Consider the following 6,784-nt stretch of genomic DNA (forward strand, 5'->3'; position numbering starts at 1 on the left):
TAACTAGGGGTAGTTCGCTTTGGGGTTCCGACCTGCCTTGATTAAATCTAATTGTAGTTCTTTTGAGCTGTAACTGAGCGTTGTTAGGCTTTTGTAGCAGTTGAATTGTAACAGAGAAGTCTGGATCAGAATATTGGCTTTATCCGGTTTGTTTGATCTTCATTCGTGATAGTGATATGTATCTAATTGAGGGAAAGGAATATGTTCTAACTGAAGGCTCAGTACGGTTATGCTAGGTCCTCGTTTTGCTACTTATTATCGCATCCTGTACCCCTACACAGATTGTGAAAACAAAATAGGACACATTGAAGGTTTGACGATAGGGAATTACGTTTCTAGAAAAAGTAAATAGTGTTTTGGCTTTTGGGATCTTTCCTGCATTCTTTTTATATTTTATTGATTTGCACATACTTTTTTGGTTTCACAAATATTTGTTGAATCGTTTATCTATTATAAGAAATTCGCTCGAATCAAATTGGACCCCCAAAACTCGCTTAATTGACTACCAAACATACAGAACCCATACAAAAATATTCCCGGATTACAATTACAAAAGTAACAAGCAATCGCTACTAGCGTTGCGGCGCGGCGTCGCTCGCGTGACTGCCAACATGACTCCTGCTTACTTCCGCAACTAAATTACACGTAGAATTACAACGGTGGAAATAGATTTGGAAAGTGTATGTGAAGGGCGGGGGTGACGTGACGGTTCAACGGTCTTTGATTTTTTGGATTTTGGGTATCGGTTTTTTTTAATGGGGGTCAATTTGGCTGGTGTTGGGGTGCTATTTGAATTTGTTGTTGATGTATTCATAGGTATAGGAAATATATTTACTTCATATGAATGAGTTGGTTTGATTTTGCAGTTTATTTTATTGATCTATGTCTTATTGCTTACCTAAAAGTATATTCAATAATTGCACAATTACCTGTGGATAATTATTTACGCATGCGAAATTCAAATCACAGGGGTGCCTAGAAAATAACAATTCGAATCAATGACCCCTGTTTGTTTTCCGGATCCAACTTGTTTACGTAGGTACAAACGACGGTGCAAGTTTATACTAACAAAACAAGGACTCGTAGTCCTAATTATCGTCATCCAAATCCGCCCCAATAAAGCAAATTACCATTCCGGACATCCGACGCTATATCTATGTTGATGTCGACGCCTGTACCGCACGCACACCGACGCAAATATCCTAACACATACACAAATCCCACGCACACTACTACTACAAAAGTACATTCGAGCAATAAAGTGCGTACAATTACTCTAGGTGTCCGCGGGATGAGCCCTGATTAGTGACGGTCAGGTGGGCGCAGCGGAGGGCGGTCGATAACTCACCCCCAACCCCCCTGCGCCCCTAACTACCCCACTGTTTATTGCAGGGGCGATCGCCTGAACTTAAGTATTGATTCGCGCGAAACGTGATTTGTACGCACTCATCTAGAGGTTAGCTTGCGGCTTACCCAAAGTTCATTGACTGTTGTTTGCGACTTTACGGAATCCATTGCTGGTTGGGGATTGTTCGTAGAAGGCGAATCAATTTGGTATGGTCGATGGACGTTGCGTACGGCGAAAGGTTTTGGCGAGTTTGTTCGGCGGGTGTTCCGTGTTCCGCGGTGGTGTTTACGCGCAAACCGCGGTCAATAGGCCCGGGCCGCACCTACCGTTGTCTTCGGCGGTAATGTGACCGTCACGGCATCTACCGACTTATTGCCGAGTGATGCCGCGATGTTTTATTTGCTAAGTGCTTTGATATAGTTCGGGTGGGGGTGACTTAATTGACGTCGTCATGTTATACAAATGATATTTACGATTTGCTGTTTTGTTTCTTGGCGAAAGTTTTTTTTTGTAATGATTATGATGATGCTCTTTTAGTCCTCAAGTTTGGTCCTTCTATCTTACAAAAGGCATCGAATGATGCATCGAAGAAGTACCTACCTAAATAACAAAACGTACTACGTAGATAAATATTTTCCCGTCTATTATTAAAGCAGGATTTGCGATTCCTGATAAGCCGTTTATAATTCGTATTTTCTTTAGTCCGTCCAGATCAGCGTGGGTGTTAATGTCAACAATTAATTATTAATTTAAGGGCGCAAAATAACAGACATTTTCCTTTCGTTACGATTAGTTAGTAATCCATTACTAAGAAATGATTTTCCCCCTAAAATAGAATATACCTGTCTATCGAATAAAGATTAGGTAACGAACACTTTTATGAATGAAATGTGGGTGTAGATAATATTTATTAATAATCGAGGTATTTCATTGAGGAATTTTCCAACGATACTTATATTAATCTCTTTTAAAGTATATGCTTCATAAATAGACTAGCTTCCGCAAGCGGCTTCAACCGCGCCCCGTGGAACTACTCGGCGCACTGGGTAAAAAATAGCCTTCCTTGACCGAAACATGTCCACTGCTGGACAAAGGCCTCCCACAAGGTCCATCACTCCGCGGTTTTCAGCGATCCACACCACTGCTTCCCATAAAAATCGTACCTTAAAATTGTTACGCTACTCATTAGTCCTAGAACTACGCAGTCCTTTCTATATTATACACCAAAGCATCGCACAAGACTACTCCATTCACTGAAAGAAATTAAAAATAATTTCTTAATGGTCACAATAAAGTGTGCAAAATAAAATAGTGAAGGGAGCGGTGACTGCCCTCGCGCCTAAAGTCGTCAGGACAGCGCTCCCTCGTCGTAATCCAGTGCAATGCCGAGTTATAGTTTATTGCTGTTATCTTCACGATCTATGGACAAAACTTTACAGCTGATGACCACTCCTCAAGCTTATTTTTGTGTAGGGGTAGTGTGAAAAGTAAGGCTTGACTTGGTACAGAAATGTAGTCATTGACATATGGTCTGCACCTACCTTTGTAGCTTCTAACTGAACTGCACTGAAAACGCATTTTATTTTTGTTTCAGGGGCTTTTCATCAACATATCTTTTTTGCAGATGTCTGGAAATAAACGATATTATTAAGTTCTTTTAAGACATATCTAGGTAAATAGATAGGTAACTGTGAAGTCTTTAGTTAAGAAAAAAATATTTACACTTAAATACCTAATCATCATCATCATAAATGCTATTAAAATGAAATCGAGGCCAATAAGATATAAATTCACGGAACAATTCGAATAAAAATTAAACATAAGTAAACCAATATTCTAGCAAATGAACGCATCCTAATTAATTTTGGTTATTTTTACGAAATTGCAACGAAACTGATACACGACCGGTTTGTGCAGACTAAGATTATTAGCAAGCAATTAGAAATTGTTACTAAATAATAATTTTAATTGTCGGGTTGTCTGACCTCTTAACCGACATGGAGGTTGTTATATCCGTCGCATATTTCACTATTTACATATAAAAATGCAATAATATGTACGTCTTTTTATCACTGCGGAAAGGTGTATAAGAAGTTAAATATTTTTGTTTTTGATATACCTATGAATAAATTCGTCACAAACAGGAAAATTACAAAAATGCTCAAAGGTTTTTTTAAAAAATAACACTGGTACCTAACTCATTATATTTATAACATAAGTTTCTAAATTGAAATAAAAATTGTGTCAGCTGCTATTCAAGCACCTGTGTTTTGGAGGTCAAATACGCAAATTCATGTAAATTGGGTCTAATCAGCTGCATCATTTTATACTTAAATAGGCATGTAGTTTTTGCAAAATTGTAAGTGGTGCATTAAGGAAATTGATTACCTACCTACCTACTTTTATAGAGAAATAAACCATTCAATTTTGTTTTCGTAAATGGATATTTAAAAATGTTAATGTATGTTGAATAAAGAGATAAAGAATTAAAAACATTTGTGCAGACAAAAATACGTAAAAATACTTATTCCGACTTCGAGATTGTCACTGTTGTTTATGAACACACAAATTGTTAAGCAGTTCAAACATTCAAAACACTTCACATATTGATGTTATATTTAAAATAGTTTTTCAATTCTCTCTAATCACTTCTAAATATATTATTTTAGTTTAGTGCTAACAAAGGCGCCATCTCTTCTATTAGAGAAGAACTATCGCAGTTTCGGTTGGACGCGGAAGCAACCGTGACCTACGATGTACTTCTGTGATGCTACTTGCATATTCTCTAAAAGTCAGTAGTATTGTTTATATTAATATGAAAGATATTTTTTCTCGCGGTTCCATCCATCCCCGGTCCGGGGAACTTCTTCCGTATCCGGGTGAAATATAGGTAGCATATTTCACCATGGGATGGTGTTCTGCGTCTTTTCAGAGAAAGAATATTGTCGGTCCGGTGGTAGTTACGAAGCCTTTGGGTGACACCAAAATAATGTTTCGTCTTACTAATATTAGTTTAGATAACATATTATTGGGTGTTAACAGAGTTAGAGAACGAGGTGTAACGTGATTATAGTAGATATATTTTAACGCAAGTAACGCTCAGTGACTGCCTGCACCTGGTGAGACCTATGGATAGGTGTCACCACACACTTACAGCCTACTTAAATACCGAATATATTGTTTATCTTTATTATGTTTGACCATGCGTGAGAATTCAGCATTATCAAGCACTGGCCAAAACCCGTGCTTAAAGTTTAGGTGTTTCTGAATTAACAACTTACTGTAGTTGGTATAAAGTTGGAAATAAAACTACGACTTTCAGGTCTTAATTATAACTAAAGATGTTAATAACAGACTAGATTTCAATAAAACAAGCTATGCTAATTTAGGTAGTCTACACTACTAGAAACCAATAAATTGTTTAGAAAGATCTACACGCTCCTAGCGTGTTGCCATCACATAAAAATGTAAATATACATAAAACAGGTACGTCACTAATTATGTCCATTGAACCGTTACCGGCGCAGGCGCAATATTGGAAAGTTACCGCGACAACTCCGTAATGGCGGAGACAAGATTCTGTAGAATGTAATCATTTTGATTATTAATAGGCGTAGCACTTAGAATTGATGCAAAAATAATTTATTGTTATATGCGAATTTTAGTATGTTTATTATGGTTTTGCTATAAATCTTTTGGTATATTATTTGCTAAGAAATTAATGATGATTTGCACGTAGTTTGAACGTGGACATGAAAGCGGATGAGCTATACTCGTGCATGTAAATGTATTTGGAAATTGTCTGATGACTCGGTCACCACTGACCGATCCAGAGCTTACACGTACAAAAACAATTTGAAATAAAACATCCATACCTCTAAGAAAATCTTTCGAACAACTAGTAGGCTTTTGGGGTACCTAAACTAATATTAGTCAAATGACTTTTGCGTATTTATAAAAGAATCTGCAGGTGCTACGCAGATAGTATCAGTCGATCTCAGTCATAAATAACGAATGAATTTCTTAAGTAAAGACCGTGCTTTAGTTCTAACACCTATTAGTGTATAAATATATGCAAAACTAAAAACAAGGCTATTAAAAACGCTTTTGTGTTTGAGAAATGTGTCACACAGATATACTAAAGGCTCATAGTGTTCGTTGAACCGGTAGCAACATTGGAAAGCTGATCTTTAGGACGACAGACAACACGTATAGGCCAGGAGACCGAGACTTGGGTAACGGTATCATTTGTAGCTAAAACAGACTGAATAGTGAGGAGGCTTGTAATACATGTGCCTTTAGTGGTGATAACTATTCAATGTTGAGAGAAGATTCGCTCTAAACTACGTAAAATGAAGATGCTTGCTGCCTGATAACAGAAATTCCTACGTAGTTAGTTGATCTCGTGGAAATATGTTTACCTATTTGGTTTTATTTTTCTGAGATTTCAATGTTCGTCAAAAAACTCCAACCTTTGTGAGTTTCAGATAAACATTTTCCCACTCTCACCGTCTCCTTGCCTATAACTAGTAAGACCAATTAGATGCTAACATTAAACTTTGAGATATGTATCCGGTGCGATATGTCTGGCGGTCGGTTCAGATTCATTAGCATTATTTTACGTTAATGACATTACTTTATATTGATGTACCGGCCCGGTTAATGCCGGACCTCTAATTGTTAACTATCTAATCTATTAACATTTATCTTAATGTGCTATATTTACGTCAGACTGTTATGTACGAGAATTACGAGCTGTTAGCTTGGTTAATAGTTAGTTACATTAATTATGTTATTGAGGAAATATTCTAGAAATCATCCTTCGTGATTTTACGACTCATATTATCGTATGTTGCAATAGTTTCATTATGTTTTATTCCGGCAGCAGCCCACTTTTGTTCCCAGAACAAGAAGTTTTCTTCTCAATAAGGACTTACATTTATTATAACTGTATTAAAATCAATCAATCAATATTTATACAACACCAACGGAAACAATGATTGTTTTGCCATGAAATGTAGGAGAGCCACCGACTATTTTTAGTAAATCTTCTTCACCTAGCTGTGAAAGTACCTAACTAATCCGTTCTATATCTGGTCGATTAATCACTGCTTCTTTTCGCTCTGAGCTCATTAAGTTCCTATTTCTGGAGAAATTTCCAAAAAGTGATATCCCCGACATAAGAAGTAGGGGGTTAAAATTCTGTTAAGATTTTCTGTACTTAAACGATGCTTTGATAAATAGGCAGAAGCCAGAGTGTCTGACAACCAGTTCTTGTGAGGGTTGTCCGGATAAAGGGTAAAGGAATTGAGGAGGTCAGATACGTAGTCAAAAATACTGTTACTCTGTTGCATCTGGGTTTTTCATTTGACAATGACTTCAATGTGTTTTTTTTAACATATTTTTTTTTTTCTTTTATAAACAAAATACAGATTT

The sequence above is a fragment of the Helicoverpa armigera genome, chromosome 6, assembly GCF_030705265.1.
Source record: "Helicoverpa armigera isolate CAAS_96S chromosome 6, ASM3070526v1, whole genome shotgun sequence".
NCBI lineage: Eukaryota > Metazoa > Arthropoda > Insecta > Lepidoptera > Noctuidae > Helicoverpa > Helicoverpa armigera.